The following is a 16,092-nucleotide window of genomic DNA, read 5'->3' on the forward strand; positions in this document are numbered from 1 at the left end:
ATCGCAGTTATATTGCTGTCTCTGTTCTTGTACAAGTCAACATAGAGGCAGTTTGGTAAATTATAAGGCTCATCTCCATGCCGCGATTTCTACAGTAAATTTAAACTTGGAAAACCCACGTATTAGCAGCGGTAGTGAAAACTATCTGATGTGGAGCTAATAATAACGAAAATTATGGACAATTTTCCAAAAACTTAACTCAGGTGGGCCCAAGGCCGCTGACTATCCGGCATCCCATCCTGTAATGAACCTAAAAATGGGAGAAAGTCTGCAATGCACAATAACCATTTCAACAGAGCATCACCGAGCAACACGATTATTATTATCGTGCAGGGCCATGTGAAGTTTTTGTGTATGCTTCAGCCTTCAACAAAAATATAAAATTTCGCTCGATGTTGATCGATGTTGAGCATTTCTGCCCAATGATAAGGCGCCATCCAGGTCAGGGGCAGACGTCACCCGCTGAGAGATAGAGAGCCAGGTCCCACGGTGAGTGCAACAACATCCCAGGGGCTATGACGACTCCACCAGGTAGAAAAACCCGGAAGCGCCGCTAACGTGAATTTGTGCAGTTCCTACAGATCCTCACATTCTCACACTTGCTGCATTCTCCCAGTTGTTGATCAATCTGCCATCGACAGCTCCTCCAGACACATCTTTTCTTTCTTTGTTTCTTCCATTGCTCTGACAGAGTGCTGACACAGACACAGCAGCCCGAATGGCCTCATACTGTGGTGTAATCATTCTCTGATTCGATGCTAACCTCATTCTGTGGCAATGGAAGCCAAGGTCTTTTCTCATTTAATATCTCCTGATTTGCCCCCTATCAGAGCCCTTTCCTGTTGTTCTGTTTCCTCCCTCCGGGATTTGACTTGGTTAATGAAAGGTGATGGTGAAAGACGAACTTTGTTGTCCTGTCGACAAATGCCGCCTGACTCTCTGAGTTGTTCCAGTATTTTCCGCTTTCTCCGCAGATGTTAGATCGACTTTCGATGGGAATGACAGTATGCGTGAATTGCATTCGACGGGCTCGTTGGTCTAGGGGTATGATTCTCGCTTCGGGTGTTTGTATTTCGAAAATTGCGAGAGGTCCCGGGTTCTAATCCCGGACGAGCCCTTTGATGATGTTGGTCAAGCAACATGTTTTCTTCATTTCTTTGCGGCGCAGACGGCAGGATTCATTCACATTGGGTTTGCTTTGAGAAGCTGAGCTCACACTGCAGGGAACCAATACGTTCCCGATAAAATCGAGACAGTTTCGAAAAGTTGTCTATGCGTGGACATTCACTTATCACTACTCACTAACTCTGGTGGATTCAGGCAGCTCACTGTTTCATTTTATTCAGATCAGCAACTTCACACTGTGAAGTCTCTCTTTCTTCCACCACATGTTTATTTCCATCAATTTATTTTCATTGCTTCCATTGACATGTTTAATCCTCAGCATTGCCCCCCTCCCCACCCCTCCAGCCCATCCCATCCCACTTGAGCAATCAGCGCCTTGTTCCTAATTGTCCTCTGACTCACTTTTCAATTAACATATTGTAATCTCTTAATGTGCCATTATCAGCACCTTTCTTAGCCTTGATTAGCCTCATTTACATTCCCGTTTTCTTTCTGTCCAAGACATTTTTGTCATTGTCCACTTATTGATGACACTCTATTGAGGCTCAATAGGGCACGCCCCCCCCCCCCACTCCTCCCCCCCCCCCCCCCCCCCCAACACAAGCGTCTAAATCTGACCCTATTTCCAGTTCTCCAGCTTTGACAAAGCGTCACCGAGACTCGGAACGACAGCTGCCATCTCACTTCACAGAGGCTGTCAGGCCTGCTGAGATGGTCCAGTAGTTTCTGTTTCAGATTGAAGCAACCGCAGTAATTAGCTTACAATTAAACATGTTTGAAATGGTGATTAAATATGTTAATCTGCATCTGTAAACCCTTTAAATTCTGTTGTGTATGTAAAAGGTGCTAATATCCGAACTGTGCCAAAATAGGAAAATCTTTATCTTCTAATTGCATTCCTCCACGTATCGCTGGCCCTCTATCGAGGCACAATGCTTCATGCCCCCGCCAGTCTAAATCTGAGCAAAGTTCTAGTTCCCCAGTCTATCTATTTTGGTAGGAATAACAGCAAACGGGATTATTATTGAAATGATAAAATATTAAAGCATGCTGCTGTACAGAGAGCTCTGGGTGTAATAGTGCATGAGTCGCAATACGTTGGTTTACAGGTGCAACAGGTGATTAAGAAGGCAAATGGAATGTTGTCCTTCATTGTTAAAGAGATGGAGTTTAAGACTGGGGAGGTGATGCTGCAATTGTATAAGGTGTTAGTGAGGCCACACTTGGAGTATTGTGTTCAGTTTTGGTCTCCTTACTTGAGAAAGGACGTACTGGCACTGGAGGATGTGCAGAGCAGATTCAAGAGGTTAATCCCAGACCTGAAGGGGTTGGATTACGTGGAGAGGTTGAGTAGACTGGGACTGTACTCGTTGGATTTTAGAACGATTAGAGGGATCTTATAGAAACATATCAAATTATGAAGGCAATAGATAGGATAGATGCGGGCAAGTTTTTTCCACTGGTGAGTTAAAGCAGAACTAGGGGGCAAAGCCCAAAATAAGGGGAAGTAGATTGAGGACTGTGTTTAGGAGGAACTTCTTCACCCAAAGGGTTGTGAACCTATCGAATTCCTTGCCCAGTGAAGCAGTAGGGGCTCCTTCATTAAATGTTTTAAAGATAAAGACAGATAGTTGTTTGAAGAATAATGGGATTAAGGGTTATGGTTTTAAGGCCGAATGTGGAGCTGAGTCCACAAAAGATCAGCCATGATCTCATTGAATGGCGGAGCAGGCTCGAGGGGCCAGGTGGCCTACTCCTGTTCCTCGTTCTTATGTTCTTTTGCTCTTTAACAAAGAGTCACCCAGACTCGAAACGAAACCTGACATCTCTCTCCACAGATGCTGCCAGACCTGCTGATATTGGCCTGTATTTTCTGTTTTTAATTCCCATTGACGCATCCGCAGTAAGTTGCTTTTACCGCACATTTAGACATGTTTGAAATTGCGATTAAATATGTTCATCTGCATCTGTAAAACCATTAAATTCTGTCGTGGATAAACAAAGTGCTAATATCCGAACTGTACCAAACTAAGAACATGTTTTTCTTCCCCTTGCGTTTTGAAAATACAGTACTTCTGCCTTTGTTGAATGAATTTTAAGGTCTTATGCGAGGCAAAATCTCACATTCCTCGAGCATATGAGATCGGGGAACAAATGCATTATGTGCAAACATTCCTCACACAAAATGAAAGGAACTTAATGTTTCTGCCCGGATTTGAACCGGAGACTTTTCGCGTGTTAGGCGAATGCGATAACCACTACACTACATAAACCACTTTGACCTGCAATCAGTGGACATGTGCAATGTACAAACTCACTGTGTTGCTGCAGCTTCTTATGGTTAGGCTGAGAGGCCATGTCTGCAAGAAGACTCTTGTTTCTTAAAAACCCATGTCCCAACTTATAACACCATAAGATATAGAATTTAAGATAAATTACGTCTTGTTTGAAGTGGAAATTTACATCAAAACCTCTGCAGCCTAAGTACCGTTCATGTACAAGATAGGAGGGGTGGCAGGAAATCCGCACTGAACCTGGATTTCCACAGCCCCCTGAGTGCTTCACGCCACCCCACCCATGCTAGTGTGACCAAACTTTCAGTTCTCCAGCTTGACAAAGAGTCACCCAGACTCGAAACCACACTTGCCATCACTCTCCACAGAGGCTGTCAGACCTGCTGTGATTATCCAGTATTTTCTGTTTTTGTTTCCCATTGAAGCATCCGCAGTAAGTTGATTTGATCGTACATTTAAACATGTTTGCGATGGCGATTAAAAGTATTCATCTGCATCTGTAAACCAATTAAATTCCTTAGTGGATGAACAAACTGCTAATATCCGAACTGTGCCAAAATAGGAAAAATGTTTTTCTTCTCCTATCGTTTTGAAAATTCGGTACTTCTGACTTTGTTGAATGAATTTTAATGTCGTATGTGAAATTAAATGTCATATTTCTCCTGCGTACGAGATTGGGGGAAACAAACGTGTTTTGTGCAAACATTCCTCACACAAAATGGGAAGAACGTGATGTTTTTGCCCGGTTTCGAACCGGGACTTTCGCACATTGACCGAACATGATAGCCACACTACATAAACAGCGGGTAGTGTAGCAATCAGTGGACATGTGCAATGTTGAACCTCACAGTCTTGCTGCATCTTTGAATGGTTAGGCTGAGAGGCCATGTAACTTATTACAAGAAGACAGCCACTTATTTAAAACCGATGTCTCGACTTTTAAAACCATCAGATATAGAACTTATATTGAATTTAAGATATTATGTTTTGCTTGAAGTGGAAGTTAAATTGAGAAGGCAGGGTTTTCACGAATAACCTCAGCCGATACGAAAATTGTTGATTCCCTGTTCACCTTGCTCTGCATCAAGAACCTACTGAGCTAAACAGGACGCCAAAATGCTAAACTCAGAGTCAGCCTAGAGTCAAACATGGAATCGCCGTAGTCAGACGCGGTAGCCATTGCGCCATTGGCACAGAGTAGTGCATGGTGATTTTGCTTTTTCCCATTGATGAAGACCAGTTACGAGATTGAGGTAATATTCTGAAAGACTAAACTAGAAGCCAGAGATGTTTCGAGCCGGTTTCTAACCGGAGACCTTTCGCATGTAAAGCAAATGTGATAACCACTACACTACAGAAACAGCTGACAAAGCAGAAGCCAATTGAACTGTGCTACGCTCAACTGAACAGTCTTGCTGCAACTTCTCATGGTTCGGCTGAGAGGCTATCTCACTTCTTACAAAAAGATGTCTGTTTCTTTAAAACAGATGTCTCAACTTACAAGACCAAAAGAAGTAGAATTCATATTGAACTTCGGCATTTGTTCAGCAAATATCTAACAGATTATTAATGCATCATTCTTATCTTCCTGCAGAAAAATTCAATCAGCATTACTCAATATTTTTAATTAATTATTTAATGCTTAACATTAGTACATTTACAGAATTTGCAGTGCAGAATGTGGCCATTCGGGCAATCGAGTCTCCACCAACCATCGGAAAATCCACCCACTTAAGCCCACACCTCCAACCTATCCCCGTGACCCCACCTAACCTTTTTGGACACTAAGGGCAATTTAGCACAGCCAATCCACCTAACCCGCACATCTTTGGACTGTGGGAAGAAACCGGAGGACCCGAAAGAAAGCCACGTACACAGGAAGAGAAACTGCAAACTTCACACAGACAGTGACCCAAACCGGGAATCGAACCGAGGACCTTGAAGCTGTGAAGCAACTATGCTACCAGTGTGCTACCGTGCACCAGTCGTGGGCTGGCACGGGGATGGGGGTCTCTCAGACCATAGGTCGCCCCTGCATAGCTAAGGACTGTGCAGGCTGGCCCTTTGGCCGCCCCCCCCCTGCAACATGGGAACCTTGGCACTGCCACACTGGCACCCAGGTGGCATTGCCAGGGTGCCAGGCTGGCACTGCTAAGGTGGCAGTGCTAGGCACCAACCTGGCCAAACGGCAATCAGCTGGGAGCCTCCGATTACTTTGGAAACCCACGAGTGCGGTTCCGTGTGTAGGCGCTTGCCTGAGATCCCCGACACACTATTTATGACGTGTCACGTGTGTAATACAAATCCCATGTTGCTTTGTTGCCTTTGATCACAGTCGGCGTTTGAACAAAATCAAATCCAGTTAAATGGAAGTGAATTGAGAATTATGTGTTGCTTATATTTGACCACTCTGTGTTCTGGTGTGAAACATTCTGCAGCCTAAATCCCGTTCATGTATAAGACAGGAGGGCTGACAGCAAATCCGCATTGAGCCTGGATTTCCATATCCACATGAGTAGATTTTCAGGTTTCTCAATCATTGAGGCCGTTTTTTGTTTCCAAAAAGCTGGTTCAGTTATTTCGGTATTTCATCTAATTCAGTCACAGTGTCGTTTGTGTCTGTCGTTCTGAATACATATTACTATTAGACATGCTTCAATCTGGCCTGTTCCATTTGCTGCTCTTAATGCGATCTATTCTACATTGGAGAGACTAAATGCCGACTGAGTGACCACTTTGAAAAACACTTTCACTCCATCCACAAGCTGGTGGCAGACTCTCCTGCCGCTTGCTATTTCAACTCACTGTCCTGCTCTCATGTCCACATGTCAGATCCTGGTTTGCTGCAATGTTCCCCTGAAGCCCAGCACAAAGCCGAGGAACAGCACTTCATCCTCCAATTAGGTATGTTACAGCCTCCCGGACCTAACTGCTTTACACTTGTGATTATAAACAATCTGTTCTTCCCATCATTATAAACGGGGAAATGCTAGAAAACCTTCACCTTTCTGACAGCACCTGTGGAGGGAGAACACAGCTGACGTTTCGAGTCTGGTTGACTCTTCTGATTGAGCTTTTATTTCCATGTTGCTTGCGAGATATGGCAGCAGTTGAAACAGATCTTGATATCCGAGAGATTTCAGAATGGAGATTTGTATTTGCAAATTATTCTCTCGCTGTGTCCATTCTCTTAGTCCAGCGCCTTAACACCTCAACCACAAAAATTCAGTGTATCTGTTCAAATGTTGATCAGTGAAGATACCAACCACCCTCCGCTCTGCAGCATGTGGATACGACTCTGCCGACCAATCTCAACTCAAAAAACAATAAAGCAGGAAGTCTCCTCTTATATGTGCTAAAATTGTTCCTTTTTCTTCTGTACGATTTTAATATGAAACTACAATAACAATGTGAATAAAGTTTGCATTGGTTAAAAAAAGGAGAGCCTCATATTTTCAGGCTTTCATTCAATTTGCCACTGTTCTGTCCATCTGACCAGCCAATCCATCTCGTCCTGTAATTTGGGGGGAAAGCTATACCATTAAAAGATGTAAACCAATTCAAATATTTAATGAGCATTACAACAAATACCAATTGACAAATTGCATGAACAATTATGATAAGAAAAAAGCACGAAATAATTGGGAACATGTCAGGGATGGGAATAGCTGAGGGTTGTTTTATAGCTAGAAGTTGGATCTGAGCTCAGAATCCACCGCAAGAGGCTAGATTTTATGGATTCAAAAGGCATAGTTTGTGGAGAGGGATAAACCATATCATTTGCATCTCGTTGTTCGCCCGTACGTAGATTGGAATAATCCACATTGCCAATATTACAAATGGAAGAATCGGTGAGATAATCTGTTTGTTCAGAGAACCGTAACAAAGCTGCAACTTAATTGTCCCTCTGGAGATTCTCACTTGGAATAAAAGAGGGCCGTTTGGAATGAGATGCAGCGCTGCAGTGCACAACTCTTGGATTTCTTTTAGTTTCCGAAAGAGAATGCATGGCCCAGCAAGTGGCCTCGTCTTTGCCGTTTGCTACCCCATTCTTGCTGTTGTTGGCGTCCCAGGTAACTACTGGATACCAAAAGGGTTCTGAGCGTTTTTTTGTAAATTTCAGAAATTTTGTATTTGCCCTTTTAGGATTGGGCTGGATATTGGGTCTGGGTGAAAGGGAATTCCACCACGTAACTATATGTATATATAACGTATTTATACCACCGTGTTATGATAAAGTCAAGTGTATTACTTGCACTTCTATTGTGGGGCAGTACAAGATATTATTGGAAATATTTTGCTACATGCTTATCGAAATGATTTGTTATCGCTGAGATATGAATTCTCGTATATGGCATTGCGTGAACAATAATCGGATATGTTATTCAACATCAGATTTTATGCTAATGCAGTGAAATTCAAACTAGTTTTATAGCATTGTGGGGGATAATAGAGAATCATGGTGTAAAATAATGTATTTTGATATTATTGGAGCATTGGAAGATGATTTATTAGAGTGTACTCTTTATATAAGATTAATTGAAATATAAAAATGTGATTCCACAATGTACAGTGAAATCTCTGGGACAATGTAATAGTTACTGTGCAGTGGGTTGTCCCAACAGTTATTTTTATTTTCTAATTCATCTCGGGCACATGGGCGTCACTGGCTCGGCCAACAATCATTGCACATCTCTCGTTGCCCTTGGAAGGTGATGGTGGCCTGCCTACTGGAAGAACTACAAGTCCTGCTGTGTCGGGAGGGAGTTCCAGCATTTTGACCCACTGACAGTGAGGGAACAGTGATATATTAATGTGGCTTCAGCAGTTAATTAGGAAAACGTTAGAAAGGTCAGCACGGTAGTATTGTGCTTAGCACAGTTGTTTCACAACTGCAGGGTCCCAGGTTTGATTCCCGGCTTGGGTCACTGTTCGTGGGAGTCTGCATTTTCTCCCCGTGTGTGCGTGGGTTTCCTCCATATGCTCCGGTTTCTTCACACAGTTCGAAGATGTGCGGGTGAGGTGGATTCGCCATGCTAAATTTCCCTTAATGTTCAAAAAAAATTAATTGGGGTTACTGGGTTAAGGGTATGGGGTGGCGTAGGTGTGTGATTGAGTGGGGTGCTTTTTACAAGGGCCGGTGCAGATTCGATGGGCCGAATGGCCTCCTTCTGCACTGTAAATTCTCTGATATTAGTGAATATTCCAGATTTGTAATTTAGTATGCATTTTGTCTTCTGGTAACAGGTTTTGCAAATTTTGAATAATTATCTGTCAAAACTAACGGAATATGAGTGTGACTGGAAAGGTCATCAAGTTTGTTCATATATATTTTTCACTTCAAACGACGGATTTGCCCTTGATCTTTCAGGCACTCTAATATTTATGGTGGAGATGCTTCAAGGGAACGTTCACAGGCGAATTTGATTTTGAACGGCAGAAGCAGGCAGTTGAGTCAAAATCTGATCAAAGAGTTACATTATAATAAGCTTCTTAAAGAAGGAAGGTAAGACAGAGGCGATGAGGGAGTGAATTCCGGAGGTCAGATCCTCAGAGTGAAAGGAAAAACAGTTACTATTGGACAATTACTCTCAGGGATACTCAAGGACAGAGTGTAGATATGCTGAGATCTCGGATATTTCTATGATGTTACATCGGGGGTAGGGGGAGACTCTAGAGGCGTTTGAAACGTCGAATGACGAGAATATTAAAAGCCAGACGTTGCGGAACTGGGGGACCAATGTAGCTCAGTGATGACAGGGCTGATGGATGGACGCAGCGTGCTCTGAATAAAAGCATTGGTAGCAAATGTTTAAGATGAACTTTCGTTGGAGCCGTGGGGATTGATTCAGTGACCAGAGAGCAGAGCGCGTGGTGGGGATTGATTGTTAAGGCGCTTTTAGTGACACATGCTTAATCCAGGATTGGAAATTGAATAAACAACAATAATTTTGGAAGATTTGTAATCTGGATGTGGCAAAGGAAATAATCAGAAGGATTCAGCAAATTGATTGGAGGGGATATTGGTTGGTGTTTGGAGTTCGTTCGTTGACATCTTTTCCGTGTTATCTCTCACAGCCAACTTATTGGCAATGATAACCTTATCCCGAGGACGGTGCGGACTCTCCCGGTGCATCACCTACTACCTGGTGGCAGTAGCCGTGAGCGATTTTCTGGTCATCATCACTACCGTCATCCTCAACCGGATTGGCCGCATCTACTTTCCTAACAGTGTCTTGACAACGACCCCTGCGTGTGCAGTAAGCATCATGCTGGGCTTTGCCACACGGGATTGCTCAGTCTGGGTGACCGTGGCCTTCACCATCGACCGTTTTATAGCCATTTGTTGTCAGAGCCTGAAGACCAGATACTGTACTGAGAAAACTGCATTGCTGGTGATAGGATTGATCTGTGCCATTAGCTGCGTCAAGAACGCCCCTTTGTACTTTGTCTGCCGGCCATTGTACATCCTGGATGGGGTCCCCTGGTTCTGTGACCGCAAGTCCACCTATTTCACTATGCCCGCCTGGAAGGCTTACGACTGGCTGGACCGCATCTTAACCCCTTTTTTTCCAATCTTCCTTATTCTGCTTCTCAACGCCCTGACTGTAAGACATATCGTAGCCGCCAGCAGAGCCCGTAAGAGGCTTCGGGGCCCTGACAGTCACGGAGACTCAGAGATGGCCAACAGAAAGAGGTCCATTATCCTGCTCTTCGCCATTGCGCTCAGCTTCCTTCTTCTTTGGACCACCCATGTCGCACATTTCCTCTACGTGCGGATTAAAGGCAAGGGCTATTTTAACAGCTCGGATTTCACTGACCCGCAGTACATCCTTCAGGAGACAGGCAACATGCTCCAGCTAGTCAGTTCCTGCAACAACGTCTTCATCTATGCAGTGGCCCAGACCAAGTTCCGAGATGAGCTGAAGAAGGTGCTGATGTGGCCCTTCAGCGCACTCGCTGGTTGCTTAAAGCGGTTAAAAAAATACACGTTATAACCTCCTTGGGTTAGTTCACGTCCTTGTTCAGTGTGGCACGCACTGTGCTCAATCTTATTGCCCCATCATTGAAGGGGTGAGGCTGGAACGTTAGCCCAGCCATTTCAAAGTCCATTGGCTTTAGCGTGAGTGGAGGATCCGGCTCTCTTTCTTCAGAATCACAATGTCTTGGTTTTGGCTTCCAGACTTGAGCGATGATAGGTCTATAGTCCTGTGCTCAGTGTCTCTTGATAACCTGAATCAGTACTGAGTCAGTACTGAGCTATCACAGTTCCTGTCTTCCTGGATGAGATGCTAAACCATTCTGTGTAAAATTACATTACAACTTAAAAAGTCCCAATTGGCCACCGTCCTGAGGACGTGACAGACGCTGTTTATTCTTTCTTTCGTTCTTTCTTTCGTTCTTTCTTTCTTTCTTTCTTTCTTTCTTTCTTTCTTTCTTTCTTTCTTTCTTTCTTTCTTTCTTTCTTTCTTTCTTTCTTTCTTTCTTTTTTCCTACCTTCCTTCCTTCCTTCCTTCCTTCCTTCCTTCTTTCTTTCTTTCTTTCTTTCTTTCTTTCTTTCTTTCTTTCTTTCTTTCTTTCTTTCTTTCTTTCTTCTTTCTTTCTTTCTTTCTTTCTTTATTTATTTATTTTTTTTTTCATACTCTCCTTTCTTTCTTTCTTCCTTCCTTCCTTTCTTCCCTTCTTTCTTGATTTCTTTCTTTCTTTCTCTTACTTCAGTCAGACTTAACCCTTAACAACCGTTACTCTGAACAATTAAGCTAAATTATTTCACCTAATGTTCTTTGGGGCTTGCTTCTGCCGACATCAATAAGCCCCAATCCAGTTATGAGGGTTAATATTGTGGAGAAAAGGGCGAATAAAACAGCTTTGTGTTAAATACAGTGTGCCGGTACTTTTCAATATCTCTAAAACAATTTACTTTATAGTTCCTCTCCCTCACGCATGTGTCCTCTATCTTCAGATCCAGCAATAACTGTGAGGAACTCAAGGCGATTCTCTATCTCTAACATTGACACAATCCCATCAACTGCCTCCAGCATTTCCCTTTCACTAACCCACCGAAGAAAAGATTTTCATTCTTTTTTTCAATCTTTCTTGGTGATTTAAATCTATCTGTTCCTGCAACATTTGCGATGAACTTTTATTTCCCCTTTGTTTTGAGGTGTGACGGCAATGTTCCTGGGATTTCGGTTTGGACTCTTTATAAACTCATTCTCTGCTGTGTCCATTGCCACGATGGTTCTGTGTCTATTTCAGTGCTGTTCAGTGAAAACTACAATCATCCTTACTTTGTTGCGTGCAGATACCGAACAATCCCAAATCATAAAAATGCAGAGAAAACCCTTTTACATGGCAAATCTTACATTTTTCTCAACACCATTTTCATATGAAGCTGCATAACACATGTGAAAATGCTCAGATTGGTAAAAACGGAGATTTGAGCTGCGTTGACGCAGGTGGGTGAACACCCAAAAAACATGTACACGGAGAGTCGCAGAGGCCCGTGGACAGACATGCATATAGTGGTGAAGAATTCACCAACCTAGCTCAGTTGTTCTTCGTTTATGATTCGCAGCAGCTAAGATTGCTAGGCCTCGCTGGTACAGCAGTTAACAATTGTTTTGACTGGTGTTGCTACTGCAACAGGGCATAAGGAAAGGAGAGGGAATAGGGCATTCCAACCCTCCAGACTGCACCACATTATGGATAAGATCACGGTGGATCCTCAGCACCGTTAAACAGCAGCGCGGGAGCAGGATTCGAACCTCTGTGGGGAGATCTCATAGAATGAATCGCCTTCACCACTCGGCCCTATCGACACGCCCACAGGTTGCATATATTGTCCATATAGAGCAGCTAATGGGGGACATTTAGCGCATCGCATTCATGTGAGTTCTCTGGAAGATCGATTTGACTGATTCCAAGCATGCACCCTTTCTCCACAAGAATTCAAATGCGTATTACCCCCCCCCCCCCCCCGGTCACCTGTTAACTTAGAACACCGTGCATTCCACTGAAAATGAAGCTGGTAGATTCCCGTCCATAGGCATTTACTGAAGAGACTTCAATTCTTTTTTTTTGTTAAATATTTTTATTCTCCATTTTCACTTTTCCTTCGGAATTTACACCCTCCCCAACAAGCAGTAAACGGTAACATATACAAAGTCGATACCCTTGACATTAGCAACGATCCCATCCTCCCACCACCCCAAACAACGGCCCACCTATATGCATCAAATAAAACAAACCCTCCCACGGTGGAAAAAGAAACAAAGGAGAAAAAGAAAAAGGAGTCCGGAAGCGCTCATGGACACCATTAATCTATAGAATCCACCCCCCCCCCCCCCCCCCCCCCCACCCCCACACTCAAGGCCATCCAACTTCCGAAAGAGTACTGTAAATGACACCCAAGAGTTGTTACCCCCGCCTCCCTCCCGAACTTCTCCCCTCCACTTCCTCTGGCAAAACTCCTCCCCCAACCTCGGTTCTATCCCCCCAAGTTTTCACCCGGCTAGACTCATTGGACCCTGTTCTGCCAGGCTCTGATGGCCCTTCCCCCACCTCACCCCCGTTCACTGGCCGGCTAAAACCGGCCAGCGTGGAGGCCCCCGCGCGGGTCTCTTTCCCCCTCGCCCGGCCCCAGGAAATCCCAGAAGTCCCCATTAGCACACAAACCCCGCATACAAACCCACACCCCAAATTCATTACGACTGAAAGTCCCATTTCTTCCCTTGTCCAAATATATACAACATTGGCTCCTTCAGCCCATACACCAGCATGCAGTGAAACAAAAAGGGAAAAAATACAGTCATGAGGATCCATCGGTACATGACCATTTCTCAATTCTGCTACAGTCCTTCTGACTTCGCAAACTCCTCGGCTGCTTCTGCCGTCTCAAAATAAAAGTCCATGAACTTGTAGGTCACCCTTAGCTTCGCTGGATATATTATGCCACACTGCACCTTGCTAATGTACAGTGCCCTCTTCACCCGGTTGAAGGCAGCCTGTCTCCTCGCCAGCTCACACGTATACCAGCTTCAGCCCACTGCACCATCCACTTCTGCTTGGCCCAGCACAGGACCTTCTCCTTTACACTGTAGCTACGGAAGCACAGAGCACTGCTCTTCGCGGCTCACTCGCCTTTGGTACAGGCCTCCACGACTGATGAGCCCGATCCGGCTCATATCGGGAGGGAACCTCCCCCCTCCCCCAATAGTTTCGCCAACATCGTGGCAAAGAAGATACTTCAATTCTAAACAGCGGAATAGTTTGCAGGAGTGGGAGTCTGGCACATGTTCCCATCGAGACTAGTATCACCATGAGGCACATTAGATTGCTCAGCCATGTCGCCAAGCAAGGTTCACTATTAATGCTTGCCTGGATGGCCGTTTCCATTATATTACAACATAATGATGGAGCAGGAATAGGGAAAAAGACCTTTCGAGCCTCTTCCACCAAATAATAAGATCCTGGTTGATCCACACCCCAACACCAATTTCCCACCCGATCCCGACATCACTTCATTCCCTTACCGTCGAAAAATCCATCATAAAGCTGACAATGTACTGCATTGACTGAGGATCCGCAGACCAGTGTGCTGTAGAAATTCAAACAGTCACCAACCTTTTGGTTAAGACATGTCTTCTCACCTCAATTGAAAGGATCTGCCACATTTATCATGGATTGGCCATGATAAATTGCCCTTAGTGTCCAAAATTCGATGATTAACCTAGGACAATAGTTCGGCACAACATCGTGGGCCGAAGGGCCTGTTCTGTGCTGTATTTCTCTATATCTATTATCCGGAGAATGTGAGCAGAGTTCTGGGTACTCTCGCCAGGGAGCCTCCAGCATATCTCTCAGTATGTACATTGTTAAAGTGTTTTTTTAAGTTCAAACTGCCTCAATGAGATCACTGCTGCTTATTCTATACTCCATGGAGAATACATTTATCCCACTGAATCTATCACCTTGGACAAAGGCTTCATGTCAGGAGCCAATCCGGTCATTCCAGAGAGAGACTGTGAAATTGAAAGAGACGAAGGCAGATATACAGACACAAAGAGAGACAGATAGAGACGGGGGTGGGGGTAAGTACTGAAAGGAGCAGATACACTTCGCCTTATCATATGACTGTTAAATTAGACTGACATTCACAGAGGAAGAGAACTAAAGTCTTCCATTTAAGCAAAGCCTTTCACAAACTCAGGATCATAGAAGTGCTTTCGCGGAAATGGATTGTATTTGAAGTGTCGTCACTGCTGACATCTAATGAGAGAGACGGTTTGTTAAAATGCTGACTCAGCAGAAGACAAAATACCATCTGAAGAACTGTGGAATATTTATTTCTATATCTGTGAACTTTTCCTTGTTAGTTTGATGCGGATTGTGTAGAAGTAAATATGAAATGAAATGAAATTAAAAATGAAAAATGAAAATCGCTTATTGTCACGAGTAGGCTTCAATGAAGTTACGTGAAAAGCCCCTAGTCGCCACATTCCGGCGCCTGTCCGGGGAGGCTGGTACGGGAATCGAACCGTGCTGCTGGCCTGCTTGGTCTGCTTTAAAAGCCAGAGATTTAGCTGAGTGAATAGCAGCTCAGTGAATAAATTTCACCTCGGATCCCGGACGAAACAGGGACCAAACTTTTCATTTCTCTCAGGTCATCTACCAGCTCCCTCGTTTATATTGAATAGAGATCCGGACTGTTCAGCCTTTCCCGGTGATCATAAACAATCCAGTCTGCAACATTCAATCAACGGGACTCTGAACACTCACCATTCAAAAATACCGAGATGAATTTCCTTTTGAAAGATTGAAAACTGTTCTTTTTTGCACTCTCTTTAATGAATCCACACAGCTGCTTATTCATTCAAGGTTGTTGGTGACTGGCGCCAGAAATGTTTGCCCATCCTCAACTGGCCTTTACCGAAGTCGTATTGTACAAATAGAACAGGGAGATATACTCCCCGGGATAATCGTCAGTGAGTTTAGCGAGCTGGTATCAGAGGGAATGGAGAACTGTGAGAGGATCCCTGGGGTGATGTTCTTTTGGTTCACGGTGAGGGAATCTGAGGGAATGGAGCAGGGGGAGAGGATCCTTGGGGTGATGGTCAGTGAGTTCAGGGGGATGGTATCAGAGGGAATGGAGCAGGGAGAGAGGATCCCTCGGATGATGGTCAGAGAGTTCAGGGGGATGGTATCAGAGGGGATGGAGCAGGGAGAGAGGATTCCTGGGGCGATGGTCTGTGAGTTCAGGGGGATGGTATCAGAGGTAATGGAGCAGGGAGAGAGGATCCTTGGGGTGATGGTCAGTGAGTTCAGGGGGATCAGAGGGAATGGAGCAGGGAGAGAGGATTCCTGGGGCGATGGTCTGTGAGTTCAGGGGGATGGTATCAGAGGTAATGGAGCAGGGAGAGAGGATCCCTGGAGTGATGTTCAGTGAGTTCAGACGGAAGTGTAGCAGAGGGAATGGAGCAGGGAGAGAGGATCCCTGGGGTGATGTTCAGTGAGTTCAGACGGAAGGGTAGCAGAGGGAATGGAGCCGGGAGAGAGGATCCTTGGGGTGATGCTCAGTGAGTTCAGACGGAAGTGTAGCAGAGGGAATAGAGCAGGGAGAGAGGATCCCTGGGCTGGTGGTCAGTGAGTTCAGCGGGAAGGGTAGCAGAGG

At 44.5% G+C, this 16,092-nt stretch overlaps 2 non-coding genes across 2 annotated transcripts; one reads left to right on the forward strand and one right to left on the reverse strand.

Moving 5' to 3' along the window:
• The first annotated feature begins 1,027 nt into the window (after positions 1-1,027).
• Positions 1,028-1,117, forward strand: trnap-cgg. Its single transcript is given in 2 exon segments — positions 1,028-1,063; positions 1,082-1,117. It is a non-coding gene; the product is annotated as a tRNA-Pro (tRNA).
• A 2,208-nt stretch (positions 1,118-3,325) lies between these two features.
• trnav-aac lies at positions 3,326-3,398 on the reverse strand. Its single transcript has one exon. It is a non-coding gene; the product is annotated as a tRNA-Val (tRNA).
• Positions 3,399-16,092: the final 12,694 nt, after the last annotated feature.

The sequence above is a fragment of the Scyliorhinus canicula genome, unplaced genomic scaffold (assembly GCF_902713615.1).
Source record: "Scyliorhinus canicula unplaced genomic scaffold, sScyCan1.1, whole genome shotgun sequence".
Taxonomy (NCBI): domain Eukaryota; kingdom Metazoa; phylum Chordata; class Chondrichthyes; order Carcharhiniformes; family Scyliorhinidae; genus Scyliorhinus; species Scyliorhinus canicula.